The sequence below is a fragment of the Martes martes genome (assembly GCF_963455335.1).
Source record: "Martes martes genome assembly, chromosome: 8".
NCBI lineage: Eukaryota > Metazoa > Chordata > Mammalia > Carnivora > Mustelidae > Martes > Martes martes.
In genome coordinates, this window is record NC_137895.1 from 39,078,773 (window position 1) to 39,094,454 (window position 15,682).

General features: G+C 39.1%; 1 protein-coding gene across 2 annotated transcripts in view; it reads right to left on the reverse strand.

Annotated features, from left to right (window-relative positions):
• Positions 1-15,682, reverse strand: part of SYT1 (synaptotagmin 1) — a gene marked incomplete at both ends in the record, with an annotated part of 201,993 nt that overhangs the window by 9,016 nt on the left and 177,295 nt on the right. The window lies entirely within an intron of this gene.

Genomic DNA, 15,682 nt, shown 5'->3' on the forward strand with positions numbered 1-15,682 from the left:
ACCAGCTCCCTTAACTAAATAGTAGATCAGTTAAACAATCCACTGTAAATAATTGCAAATGATGGGGGGGGGATGGATTTTTTTTCACCCATAAGCCATTTTGCTTTAAGCAACTAATACTGATTTTTGGTTCAGAGATCTTGTTTGCTTAAGAAGTTCCGTGGCTCCTCTGTCCAAACCCCTTGTATATTTACAAAGATGGGCAAGTCTCCAGCTGCTTTTTGGCACTGACTGAATACCTAAATACTAAATACCCATAAATCAATGTTTATGCCTCCTACGTTCATGTGTTGAAACTTTATCAGCCTAACTGAGGTATAACTTTTCTCAAGAGATGCATGATGACTACATATTTATTCATTGAACACAGTAAATGACAAGAAAATTCCTGTGCACCTGCCATTTGAGTAAGCAAATTAAAAACCCAACAAGATAATTTCAGATTCAGATATAAGTTCTGATGTGATGTGATTAATGCCTTGGGGAGAACAAGATAATTTAGAAAGGGAGCTCAGCAAAGTCTTCATTGAGGAGGTCAGGTTTGAGCTAAGAACAAAATGACAAGAAGGAGCCAGTCACTTGAAGATGTGGTGGAAGCGTGTATCAACCAGAAGGAACAGGACACGCAGAGGCCCTAAAGAGCACATCCTTTTGCATGTTTGTGGAACAAAAGGAAAGCAAGGGGGAGAGAGGTAGCTGGAGAAGTCAGAGAGGTCACTGCTAACCTGTCACTTTCGTAAGCAGAATCTGCCAATTCTGACAGTGATTCAGAAATATTCTATAATGTCATGATACTTACAAGAACGGACAGAGGGCTGGAGGAGGAGCAGGTTTGGGGTTTCCATAAATGGGCAGAGTTAGTTTTTGTCTTTGCAGATTCATCCTAATACAAGTATCAAAGCACTTACTTTGCAGGCAGAATTTCCATCTTAATCACAATCAAGGCTGACAGTAACTCAGAGGTCTTATCCTTCCCGGACCCCCACCAAATTTATTGAGATACAGTTGGCACATAATGCTGTGTAAGTTTAAGGTGTGCAGTGTGATGATTTCTTATACATATGTATTGTGTACTGATCACCACAGTATGTTTCGTTAACACATCCATCTTACATAATTGCAATATTTATAACACACATCTCACATAATTACTATATTTCCTTTGTGGTGAGAACATTTAAGATATACTCTCTTCAGCAGCTTTCAGTTAAACAGTATAGTTTTGCCAGCTATAGTTACCATATTATATATTAGATCTCCCGAACTTATTCATCTTTTAAGTTTGTACCCTTTGATCAACATGTCCTCTTTTCCCTTATCCCCTAGCTTGGCAACCACCATCTTATTCTCTGTTTTCTGTGACTTTGGAATTTATTTTTTATTTTTATTTTTTTTTAAATTTATTTATTTTATTTACTTGAGAGAGAGTAGGAGAGAGCACAGAGGGAGAGGGAGAAAGCACAGAGAGAGGAAGAAGCAGATTTCTTTCTGAGCAGAGAGCCTGATGTGGGGGGTCCATCCCCGGACCCCTAGATCATGACCTCAACCAAAGGCAGACGCTTAACCAACTGAGCAACCCAGGGAGTGCCCCTAAGTGTTTTGAATTAAAAAAAAAAAAAAAAAGATTCCATATATAACTGAGGTAATGCCGAATTTACTTCACTTTGCATAATGCCCTTAAGGTCCATCCATATTGCTGCAAACAATAGGATTTCCTTCTTTTTTATGGCTGAATAATATTTTTAATTTATATATATGTTATATTTTTATTCTAGAATACTATGAATAATAATAATAATTAGTAATATTTAGAATATTTTATTTTTATATGTTTATTGTGTGTATATATATATATATATATATACACTCATACCACATCTTCTTTATCCATTCATCTATCAGACAGGTAGATTATGTCCACATCTTGGCTATTGTGAATAATGTTGCAATGGATATAGGGATACAGATCTCTTTTCAAGATAGTGATTTCATTTCCCTTAGGTTTATGCCCAGAAATGGGATTACTAGATCATAGGGTAGTTCTCTTTTTAATTTTTAAGGAACATCCATGCTGTTTTCCAAAGTGGCTGTACCAGCTTGCATTCCCACCAGTGGTGCAGGAGGGTTCTCTTTTCTTCATATCCTAGCAGGTGCTTGTTATCTCTTGTCTTTTTGATAATAGCCATTCTAAAACATGTGAGGTGATATCTCATTGTGGCTTTGACTTGCATCTCCCTGATGGTTAGTAAAGTTGAGCATCTTTTCAGGCACCTGTTGGCCATTTGTATGTCTTCTCTTGAAAAATGTTTATTTAGATCCTCTGTCCATTTTTAATCATATAATTATTATTTTGTTATTAAGATGTATGAGTTCCTTAAATATTTTGGATATTAGTCCTTATCTAATATAGTTTGCACTATTTTCTCACATTCCATAGGTTGTTAGAGGTCTTATTCTTTAGCACCTTTTGCGCCTGGATAAGTTTTGGCTCTCTAAGCCTGATATGTATTCAAAGTGGACATATTTGAGGGTCTTGGCTCAGCCATCTGAAGTCTTAGATTGCTCTCCAACTTCTCCAGTCTTCTCCATTGTCATTCAACCTTGATTGGCTTAATTGTGTTCTCTGGTTCTTTCATTGTGCAAAGTCTTTTCCTGAATTCTGGTCCTCTTGGAGATGGCCCTAATCTCTTGATTAGCTCATTAGTTTAACTTCTTATGGAATCTAGACCTTGCTCCTGTCTAACTATGGCTGAGTGAGTCTCTTAAATGGAAGACTTTGAGTCATCTAACTATGAGTCACACCCATGCTTTAAGGATGCATGTATTTTTTTTACAGCAAGGATCACCTCTCCTGCAAAGTAAGACTCTTTATAATTAAATTTGTTCTGTTTTAGGGGCTGTTCCACAAAGCAAATCCTTGTCTTTTCACAGTTTCTTGGTGGCTTAGAAGTTCTGGTCATTACACAATGGGACATAATTTTGTGGAAATGATAAAATAGGCTGTAATGAGATTCACTAATATTGCTATTGCTTTTCCTGAGTATAACTGCTCAGGATGCCATGTGTGGCATCCAAACACCCATTAGGTTTTTGTCAACATGTAAATGGCATGGGAAAATATGCCAGCTACAAAGCTGGGCTGCTGTCCTCAGGGACTTCATATTTCTATGGTTGCATCACTTCATTCTGTCTCCCAAACAAGCACTCATGGAAATGCTCATCATCTACATACTGAAAACCTTCCATCAGCACCATTTAGATCATCCCTGTTGCCATGAACACGTGGGCAGGACTTGGGACACTTTGCTTCTTTAATTTATCTTCAAAACAGAGTAGGGCCTTTTTACTTTTCTAACTTTGGTAGAAAGGAAGGTCTCTTTTCTGATGTCTGCTTAGTCTCTAATAGCCTGTGGCTGTAAGCTTGCAGTTCTCGAAAAGGATGTAGTGGGATCAGAAAGAAGGTTCTTCATACCCGTTAATAAACTTCAGGTACAATGAGTGCGATTCATCACCTTGTTTTGGATGATTTTGAGGCTTATCATTTGGTTTTATTATCTATGTGGCATTGTTACCCTTCATTCACTGCTTGTCAGGTTTCCTTTTCATTGGAAATCAGCCTAACTGAACTTTATCTCTTTTTTGTCATAATAGCTGTTATGAGTTAGAGGTTTTTCAGGACACTGTAATGAAATCACTTGCAAACTTTTGTATGTTGACCAGCCTTTTTAATATACAGAACTGTTTTTTTTAAATTCCTAAAGTTCATCATTATGCTAAGCAGTATAATAGTTCCCTCAAAAGATGTCTACACCCTGATCCTCTGAACCAGTGAACATTTACCTTATAGGGCACAAGGGACTTTACAAATGTGATTAAGGTTCAGGATCTTGAGATGAGAAGATTATCCTAGCTGATCCAAGAGGGCCCAGTCTAATCACATGAGTCCTTAGAAACAACTGTTCCTGGCTGCGGTCAGGGAGAGACAATAGAAGAAGGGTCAGAGGTGCACTGCCTTGCTGGCTTTCCAGACGGAGGAGTGGGCACAAGCCATGGGATGCAGCTGGTCTCTAGAAGATGGAAAAGGCAAGGAAATGGATTCTTACCTGGAGCCTCCAGAAAGGAATGCAACCCTATAGGCACCTTGGTCTTAGCCCAGTGAGACCCATGTCAGACCTATAACTTATAGAATTCTAAGATAATAACCACATTTTTTTAAAATGAAGTTTGTTGTAGTTTATCATGGCAGCAATAGAAAACTAATACAACAACCAGAGTTGAAGAGAGGATTCTGTTGTTAATCTAGGGAGGTTTGAGGATGAGACTCAAATTTAAATAAGTCTGGGAAGTGATCAAATTCAAGTAGGTCTGGGAAGTGGAGAAAATTCGTGTTTTTCTCCAAACTTCTAAAAATGATTACTTTGTTCTTCAAAGCAAAAACCTTCAAAAAGTTTAAGTTTTTTAATTAAAAAAAAAATTAACCTAGAGCATACAATCAGCAGATAATAGTTAGGTACAGATGTTTTAGGATCCATGATAAAATTAGTGAAAATGGATGAAATGTTAGCTTTGAATAATTTTTAAAGTAAGATACCTTGCACAGTTTAATATAATAATGTATCATATTTGTAAAGCACTTTAAGATTATATATATCTTTAAAAATCATATCATCTCCTTTAATCCTTATAACCAGCCCAGTGAAGAAACAGGGGCTCCTGAAGGCTGATTTTTTTTTTCCCCCAAGAACTCAAACCAGGGTCTTTCAACTCAGAACCTCTTGCTCTCTGTGATGTATCAATAAACAATTTAGTGTAGTGTTACAGGTACAATCTCTGGAGCCAGACTAACTTGAATCTTGGCTCTGTTACTAGCTGTGTGGTCTTGGACAAGTTATTGAAACTCTTTGTGCCATACTGCCTTCCACGTAAAGTGATGAGAAATGAAACCTAGTTCATAGAGTTCTGGAGATTTAATTGAGTTACTATGTGAAAAATGCTTTGAATATGTGCCTGATGCCTATTATTATTAATTCTTAATCATTATTATACTTTTATGAAAGGGCTGACATCTAAGTCAGCATCTAGGTATTAGACTCTTGCCCAGCTTTGCTTACATGGTGCCCACCATTGCACTACTTGCTGCAAAAGTAAGCCAGGGTGCCCCAAGTCCCAGATTCATTTCTGAAAGCAAGCATACCTACCCTAAGAAGCTGGTTTGTTCATGAAGAATTTAATCATGTATGAGATGAAAAAGACAGGGGGAGTTTCTTTCATTATCACCCAATGAGTTGGTCTTGAGGTGTGAGATGTTTACAGTTTACTCCTACTCCTGAAGTCAGTGGATGAAATTAGTCAGAGCTAAAAAGTTAAATTTGAGAGCTGTACGTGAAGACTTTTTACTAAGGCTTTAGGATGGTGTGAATCAAAACTGATTTATTGAACTTTCATTCCAGTTACTGAGGCCAACTAATGTTGATATACTTGGGCGTATGAAGTATCTATTCTCCTTATGCTGCTTAAAATGAGAAACTAGGCAAAAGGAAGCCCTCAGCCTTGAGATTTGTTGCTGTTGTTGGGCCTGGGGTAATACCTATATGTTGTTGGAGAGAGGTGAAAGCTACAGCTCCTCCCTTTGTTTTTCAGTTCAGCTTCTCTCTACCATGAGAAAATTTTACAAATGCAGCCTATATGGGGTATTTGGGTGGCTCAGTTGTTAAGTGTCTGCCTTTGGCTTAGGTCATGATCCCGGGGTCCTGGCATCGAGCCCTGCATCAGGCTCCTTGCTCAGCAGGAAGCCTGTTTCTCCCTCTCCCTCTGTCCCTGCTTATGTTCCTGCTCTCGTTCTATCTCTCTGTCAAATAAATAAATAAAATATTTTAAAAATGCAGCCTATATACTGTATTACAAGGTCAAAGCTCTTCTCTTATCTTACAGACAGACACCTAACCTACTGAGTTCATTACCTCCTCTAAGCTTGTGCTTGTGCTAGGATTCCAGCCTCCTGTACCAAAAAGTTACCAAATTTGGGGCTGTCTCTGATTCCTTCCTCTCTACTCCCTATGACTAGTTAGCCATCACATCCTGCCAGTTTACCCTCACATTGTCTCTCTGGCTTGTTCCCTCTTTCTGACTTGTCACATCTCAAGATCAGAAATCCAGCCTTTCTTGTGATCTTGTCCTTACTTCCATACTATTCATATAATTGTTAAAACTATATTTGATCACACCATTCCCCTGTTAAAAGTCTTTAGTGGCTTGCCAAATAGAAAAATCCAAACTCTATCATGCCCTTCATAGTCCCATCCTAACTTAGCATTTCCACAAACTCTGTGCTCTACTCATGGTCAACACTCACTATTTCTCACAGAGAATTTAAAATGCCATGTCTTTGAACTGGCTGTCCTTTAGCCCGAAATGCCCTTTCTTTCTTTTCCTATCTTAGGTTTGGTTTAAAAGTCACCTCTTCCCTGAAGATTTTACTGATGATTTTCTCAGTCAGAACCTTCAGACAGACCTTTCTGTGCCCTGCAGCGTTTTCTTTTGTAGTTTTGCAAAGTACATATTTCTTTCTTTTCTGGTAGTGGAGAACTTTTGTGGTCAGCAAATGACACAAAAACAGTATTCCGATGGGAAAAGGTGTCTTGAATTCAGAGCTGTTGGCTTCAAGATGAACTTTGGGGAGACCTGTGACACGGGGGCTGCTTCTGTTGCTATTCCATACTCCACTTTAACACCCTGGCACATTGTCACCCCTGTTTCCCTTAGGCCCTCCTAATGTCAAATTATGCCAACTTGATGCAAATATAATTGCAAAACAGCTGGCTGTGAGCAATGATCCTTTTGTGTGAGATATCAAAGAGCCACTGAAGGCTTTTTGTATTTACAATGGGAACGAGAGAGCCGCAGTTCAAAGCTGGATAATGCAAGATGCCTGCAGTTTTCATTTGGACAATTTTGTGTAATTATACTGTCTTCTTTCCTAACTACCACAGTGCTCGTGGGCCCTGTGACCATGGCCTTTCCATTTCAGCCAAAAACTTCTCTTGATAAGAAATAGCCTCATTTCAGCTGTTTTGTTCAGTCCCTCTGAGCCAGTACCCAGCTTCTGAATAACTATGGGCATTATTCCTTTTATCCTTTTTTCTTTGGGGATAATGTTCACTAAATTTCAACTTCTGGTGTTGGAAGAGGAAAGTAACACTTGTGTCAGTTAGGGTTCTGAATTTCAAGCAACTTAAAACCCATTTCAGAATGGTGTAAATTGTTAAGGTAACTTACTGACTTACATGATGGAAAAGTCCAGAAATAGGGCTGGGTGGCAAAGATTGTTAATTGTCCTCTGAAATCTATTTTCCCCTACTTTTTTAGCAACGGAACTCCTGAAGTTTTATGTGGGCACCAGCTCATCCAGCTGGAAATATTTCTCCCAGACTGTCTTGCAGCTAGTATGGCCAAATGACTAACCTCTGGTCATTGGAAGTAAATGGAAGTGGGGAGTGGGAACTCCACAGCATAACCTTAACCAGCCGTTCTTAACAGGGGGCTGTTTTATCCTCAGCCATTTGGTCATGTCTGGAGACATATTTGATTGTCATAATTTGGAGGGGAGGTGATATGGGCATTGAAAGGGCAGAGGCCAGAGGTTTTATTAAACACCTGCAATGCATAGGACAGCCCTCACCAGTAAAGAGTTATCAGGCCCAAAATGTCAATAGAGCTAACATTGATTAACAGTGCCTTAATATAAGCTTCTTGCCCTCCATTCTTTCTTTTTCTTGCAACTGAGACATGGATAGGATAGGAGGGCAGTGGATCAGCTTTTACCTTGTAATGTGAAAACCATCTTCAAGGGGGCCAGCACAAGATAGGAAGATCCTGGGTTCCTGAAGGAGCCACAGCCCCAAACCACCTACCAGTATTGTCCACTCACCCACATGTGCACATATGGAGGATAAAGAATTTCAAACAAAAATTCTGTTTTTCTGAACCACTGTATATTGGCAGCTTTTTGTTACAGCACTTCAGCCTGTTCCCTGTGTAGCACAGATTCATGAAGACCTGCTCGGTCCCGTTGTTGTATCACTACTCTGTTTTCTGTGGAGTTATCCTCAGATTCCACATGGTGGCCTCCCCAAGACATCCTGGACTCTTCTTTTAAGGATGTATATGACCTTACTAGCTATAAGTCTTGTATCACAGTATACCGTCCAAGGGAAAAGAGAGTCTACATCAGAATTCCCAGGAAAAGTCCCACCTCACTCTGATTGGACTAACAATGAAGAAATGTCTGCTTTATTAATCCCTGGAGTGAAGAGAATGTGATGGGCTATGTTGGCTTAGTCCTGGGTCATGTATCTATCCCTAAACCAACCAGGAGGGCCAGGAGTCCTATCTTGGGAGCTGGGGATAGGCTCAACTCTATACTAAGCACAATGCTAAGAATAGAAGAATCTGGTGGTTCCTCAAACAGGAATTTGAAGGCTCTTACCAAGAGAGTGGGAAGTACAAGTTGGGACGCAACCAACCAATGTTTGTAGAGTTTTTCAACCTAGTGTCTCTTCTCTAGGATCCCATCTCTGTCTAAACTTGGAAAAGTGTATACATTTCTTTGCAGAGAGACATTTTCTTCCCACTTGAGATCAAATTCCTAGGAATGAGCCATTGGGCACTTGTACACATGGTAAAGCAATGGCAGAGACAGCAGAGTTAAACCATGCAGAATTATGAGTCAGTTTCTTTGCGTACTGCAGCTTTTTCTTGTGTGCTTATTGAGTAACCCTATTTTATCAGTAAACCATTTTTTTAAAAAGATTTTATTTATTTATTTGACAGAGAGAGAGAGATCACAAGTAGGCAGAGAGGCAGGCAGAGAGAGAGGGGGAACCAGGCACCCCATTGAGCAGAGAGCCCAGTGTGGGGCTTGATCCCAGGACCCTGAAATCATGACATGAACCAAAGGCAGAGGCTTAACCCACTGAGCCAGCCAGGCACCCCAGTAAGCCAATCATTTAATAGTATACAAATAATTACATAGTAATAGGGTTCATAGAGCAATTTTCGTCAGTGGCAATAACTTGAGGGTGTTTTTATTAATAATTTTCAAGTACTTAGAGAAGACTACACTGAGAAGCTTATGTGTCTTCTAGTTTAAAATGCTCCCTGTAATGTTATGTAAGGATGTAGCATTAAAAGTATATTCTGGGAAAATTTTCTGTGTGAGCACACAATTTAAAAATGAATTTACATTCGTTAAGTGCAGTGTTTGCTAGAAAAAAACAACATTAGATAAGTGACTGCCACAGAGGAAATCAACTTCATTTTAATGAGACAGACCATAAAATAGCAAGGGCTTATTTAGTTCATTAATGGTGGCAAAGTGCTTTGAGGAGACAAAAACATAAATGCAAAATGTTATTATTGTGAATTAAATGGAAAACATTTTTGGTCGTGCTGGAGGAAGCCATTGAATTCCAACAATCATTTCTAACATTGCCAAATAGATTGTACAGGACTGCCAGCCTCTTGATTAAAAATGTAGGGATGCACGTTCCAGAACTGGGAGTGAGGACACATCAAGGAATACTCTCACTGAGGCGTCGCCTTTCCAGGCACGTGCAAGAGCTACGTGAGGGTCTGAGCACCACGCTTGGTAGAAGGAATCAGTCATCCTGGCAAAACCCACGTCTTTTCTCTTTGGTTTCTAAGGTGAAATTCTTTATCTATAATTCACCCTTCTTTTCCCTGTACTTTGGAAAATCTTTCAGGAAGGACAAACATATGAGAGCAGGAGCGGTAGTAACTATGATTGCTTCTTTCTGGATGACTACAGAGTTCGACGGAATGACCAAGTGTAAACTGTTGGTATGAACTGATTAACAAAAAACAGTCAAAGAATTCAGTAAAACAAACTAAACTGCAAATGGTAGATTTGACTTGACTTTTTTGTCTTTTCTGGAGATTTGGGCTTGGCCTCCTATTTATGCCAGATGAAGGGTTATTGGGGAGGTATTTCTTCCTTTTTTCTTTATTTTTTTTCCTTTCTCTCTCTCTCTCTCTCTTTTTTACAGTAGTATTAGACTTTTGTGCTCGATGAGACAGCATTGGTAACATTGTCACTTGGTAACAGTTTTAGGACTTTTAAGCACATGGAATATGACAAATGGATTCAGATTCAACTCCTTCTCCACATAGAGGTTGTTTCCCAGCAATTCACCATGAGGCGAAAATGCAAACAGTGTGAGAACAGGGGTGCTCGTACGCATAATATGACTAAATAGAGTTAGTGCTCTGCAGTGGCGTGTCCTCAGTCTCACTTAGCTCTCAGGTTGGCTTAGCCAGAATCCATTTTACTCTCATTAACTCCCTATCTCTTGCACATACTTGCTTTAAAACGTCTATGTGTCTTCTAAACGTTTTGCTATCTAAGCATTGTAAAGTTTATGGATTGAGACTGCCTTACAATAATTGCGGGAGTGATTTGGAAATGTTTCCAGATGGAGTGAAGGAATCTCTCTCTGTGTCTTCATTTTGACTGTTTGTGTCTTCATTTTGACTGTTTCTAGAACTTGTCAAGTGTCGGGATGTGTTTCCCAAGGAGTGAGGGAACGACCCCTACGTGAAAATGTCTCAGTGCTCTTTCTCTGTTTGAAAAAGAAAGTATGTTAATATTTTCATGAGAGTTTCTTTCCTCTTGCTGTCCTCCTTCCTGTGTTTAAGTGACATTGTTGAGCCTATGATCCTAGAGAGGATTAATGATGCAGCTTTCATTTCCCCTTTAGAAAAAGAGGTAATTATTTTAAGGATCATAATATTGTTGATAACTCCTACTTCCCATCTTTGGTTTGAAATTTTATGGTATGAATAATGCATATCCTTTCAAAAAAAAAAAAAACAAACTTTGAGCACCCGGGTTGGCTTGTTATTAAATTTCTTTATTTGAATGTTGATTTCCCTTAACCTTCAAGAGAGATATTTCATTTTGGCTTATTGATGACCAAATATGGGTCTCTTTCATAAAGCTGTGACACTGTTTCAGATCAGTTGGTGCTCTGTAGGTCAGGAAGATAAGGAGATTTGCAGAAGAGATCCACTTCTGCCTTGGTAATCTGGTTTTCTTACAATATTGTAAAGAGAAAATGAAAATAAGCTATGACTTCAATATTATACTGCATATAGGAAAACAACATGGAGTAATAGAATTCTGTGGTGATTTTACTGCTTTTTTATGAAGCAAATTTGTTTTTAAAGTCAATCACCACATGTCACTATTTCAGATTTCAGTAAAAACTCACAGTAATGTTATTGTGTACACCGATTTCTTTGCTATTGACATTACCTAAGATACTTCCTCCCTAAATCTAGGAAGAGTGGAAGTTGGGGTGTTAGAGTGGGCCAGATTCTTTATATAGAGGATCTGTTGTTGTGAAATGGATTAAGTCTTTCAAGATTTCAGAGGCACACACAACATGGTCACAGAGATAGCCCAGCTGTACAAAGAGGAGGGCTGGTCTTGGGTGCCTGGGTGGCTCAGTGGGTTAAAGCCTCTGCCTTCGGCTCCGGTCATGATCCCAGGGTCCTGGGATCGAGCCCCGTACTTCCTCCTCTCTCTCTCTGCCTGCCTCTCTGCCTACTTGTGATCTCTCTCTCTGTCAAATAAAATAAAATCTTAAAAAAAAAAAATTATTCCAAAGAGGAGGGCTGGTCTTGTTTTTCCCAATTTCTCATTTACTTGAATCACAGATATTCTGTAGGCTGACATCTCCCACCTTGAATACTTTTGTCCTAAGGTAACTTAAGTGGTTATTTCTTGATATTATTCTTTAGCTCTGGGGCACAGAATCCGTTCACTCACTCACTCACTGACTCACGCACTCAGTTACTCACTCACAGAGGCCTGTTATGTGCCGGGTATTTACCTTTCAACCAGCGTCCTGTTCGACGCTGTCCTCTTACTTGACACAGAGCCTGACCCATGATAGGGATGCAGTAAATATTTGCTAAATGTCTGAATGAATCAGCAAAGTACACATATCTGTTGAGCAACTCTTAGGGAAGAGAGTGAGGGGATACAGAAAACTGTAGAAGCCAATTTGTTCTTCAAAGAGCTAATAGTTGAGTTGGGAAGTTGGGAAGAGAAGACATACATTCTGAATATATACATTCAAATGAACCCAGGTAGCTGTGGTAGGAAAGACAACATAAGACAGTGCATGTTTTCTCGCTCAATGATTCGCACAGCAGTGATCGTAAGAGGACTTCACAGCAGACGAATACCCTTCACTCAGTTGGAAATGTTTAGTTTGAATTCAAGGCTGTACCTTTAAGAAGCCCAAAAAATGTCACAAAGAGAGAACTGACCTTTTATTAATACCAAAAAATCATCAGTTCTCATACCTTCTTTTCCCTTCACCTCCACATACAGATGTGTAATTTCATAAAACATCAGTACAGTGATATTTGGATAGTGTTAATGTTTATGTAGGGAGAGAAGGAGGTCACTAGATGGATTGTCTTTCTTTGAACTTGTTTTTTCCTTGGGCCTTTCCCAGTCTTTCTGCGCATAATGGAATTTCATGGTTAACTTAATGTGATTCTCATAAATAGGCAATCCATACATTTTAAGATGGTTTAAATGAAATGGAATTTTGTGTGATATGCAGAATTTTACAAATTAGAGGATTAGGCCTGCCTGTAACATTTTGCAGGGCCCAGGTTAAGACTACAAATGCAAGTCCATGTACTGTATGTCTGAATTGTTAGGAGTTATAGATTAAAATACAAACTTAAAAATATGCATTTTCTGTTCTTATATTTTAACACATACACATTCATAGTGACCAGGAAACCCAGCTTTAAATTGAGAACTCTCAGGCTCCTGGGGATTCTGCTGCAGAAACTGGCAGTGTGGAAGTGTGCTCCCGGGCCTGCCCTGCCCCCCTCCTCATCGGCTCTGAGGTACATTTCACATATGCATATGGGGATGCCCCAGCCTACATGGTCAACCTTTATTCCCCAAAACCTACTTCTTAACCATCCTTCAGCTATGGGGTATGAGCCAGCCTTCAGGTGCTCAGACTTGGGGGACAAGTCTTAAATGAATCAACTTGGGGTCATTTGACAGTGAACGTTGGGTCTCAGGTACTCAGAGCCTGGTCTAGATTGGAGGGTTAGGTGCAACCTCTAGATGAGTAAGTTCTATTGCTCGTGTGGACTCCTCATCCCTTGGAGGTGTAACTAGGGGAGGACCAGAGTGGGGCCCTCTAAACTCTGGGCTCTAGTGCAGGGTCCCATCGAAGGGCTGTACTGTGCGTTCTTTTTTTTTAATTGAAGTATAGTTGATACACCATGTTATATTAGTTTCAGGTGTACAATATAAAGATTTGACAGTGGTATATATTATGTAATGTTCACCACAGTAAGTGTAGTTATCATTTGTCACCACACAATATTATTACAGTATTATTGACTACATTCCCTGCACATTACTTTTCATCCCTGTGAAATATTTATTTTATAACTGGAAGCTTGTACCTTTTTTTTTTTTTAAGTAAACTCTATACCCAATGTCACATTTGAACTCATGATCCCAAGATCAAGAGTCATATGTTCAACTAACTGAGACAGCCAGGTGCCCCAAATCTTGTACGTCTTAATCCCCTTCAGCTATTTCACTCATCCCCCAACCCTCTCTGCTCTGGCAACCATCAGTTTTGTTTTTATGATTCTGTTTCTGTTTCTGTTGTTGTTTGTTTGTTTGTTCCATACTGAATATGCTTTCCATTTTTTAACTCAGTAGGCACTGTACTATTTACTCTCTTTAGTTTATCTCATTTATCCTTCATGGTCTCCCTGAGAGGTAAGCATATTACCTCCACTTTACAGCTGAGGAACCTGAGTCTAATTGGTTCGTGATCACACAATTAATATTAGTTGTCACAGAAGTCCTATGACTTTGAACATTCATCTTAGTTCCACATTCATAAACTTTATCAGTGTTAGACTATATACATTTTTCAAGGAGGGATGATTAAAATATGATATACATCCTTAGATTATTTCTAATCCAGTAATTATACTGTAATTTAAACATTCCCATTTCTTAACCAGAGTACTAGACTCTGAATAATGTGTCTGCTACGTACCTCTCCAGTTTCATCTCTCAGAACACCCCCCCAAGCTGCCCCTGCTCCAGCCACCTCGCCCTTTCAGCTCACTGGGTATGCTGTGTGCCCTTCGCTCTTGGGGCTGCGTGCCTGGAAGGCCTCCTCCTCTTCATACCCCCACCCCACACCTCTTTAATGAAGCTCAGCTCTAATACCACTTCCTAACGGAAACACTTTTACTCTGCATTTTAAAGCAGCTTCTTTTATAATCCTCATGTAGGATCTCTATAACACACTAAAAGGATGATAAACAGGACTCAGTGAAAACAGCTAACTTAAGCCAACGCTTTCCCCGAGTTTCTCATCAGAAACCCTCTAAAATGTACTGCTCTAGACTGAACAGACCTTGACAGAAATTACCAGCTGTAATAATTAAAGTTAGTTAATAAAATGATTTGCTTTGGATTGCTAGGATTGCTAGGACATGAGTTTTCGTAGAGCAGAAGGAGTAAAGCCATGGAAAGTTTTTGGAGAAAAGCTATTCCACATCAGTCTTCAGAAGATTGTGCCCTATTTGTAAAGCAAGTTTATCTAGCAAAAGGCTGTGAAATATGTTTTTTTCCTTGAATAACCGCCTGTGGTATGGATGAGGTTAGAACATTCTGTTCTCATTCTTCCCAGTTTAGCTTCAGGGTGGGAAGGGTTTGCTAGTACTAAATTCTAAACACTGTCATCTCTAGGAGTGAAGATTAGACACAGAGGAATATTCTAAAGCAAGCTCATGATTTGCCTTGAAAAATCCAAGAGAATGCAGAGTGAATTAATTTAGTGGAATTGTGCAGAGTCAGAGGTCTGACATTGAATGTTTTTGGAAATATTCTGGATGATTTAGATTCTAAGTCTAGTTCCAAAAGAGTTAATTCTTACCAAGCAGTGCTAGATGTGAATATACTTCAAACAACTCATAACTTGTTACTTGAGGGCTATTTGAAAGGGACAGTTAAATCTCTTCTTGAATGCATGAATAAGAGGGCAGATGTTATGTTCTAGGAGAAGCTACCATTTATGGACCCTTAATTAAATGGGATAGAAAGCCCTCTGTTTTCAGTGCCTCTTTCAGGAAATGGTATATATACATGAGTCCAAGGCCATATGCCAGTAAGCAATATTAATGCTTTTTTAAGGTAAAACCTTTTCTGTACCCCTATGTTAAATGGAAAGAAGTCAACATTTTGCAAGATCAATTTGGATGTGTTGTGCTGGATTCTTTGAAGTTGAGATTGGGCTAGAAATTAATTAAAAGATCAGTGTGTTTCCCTTTCAAAAATGTTGAAAGAGAAATACATATCATCCATCGTAAATATAACATATTTAGTCAAATGAAAGAAAATTTTCTTACAATGGCATTTTCCAGTATGGCAGTCAGACCAGTGTAAAGAATTCAGTGAGGTAACTCATAGGAATTTGATATTTGTCCTCAGTTCAGAGCAATGTGATTTTCAGGCATAAGGACAGGACTATGGTACTGAAATTGAAAATAGAACCCAAATGAGTTAACTGACAGTGATTCAAGATGCTGTATG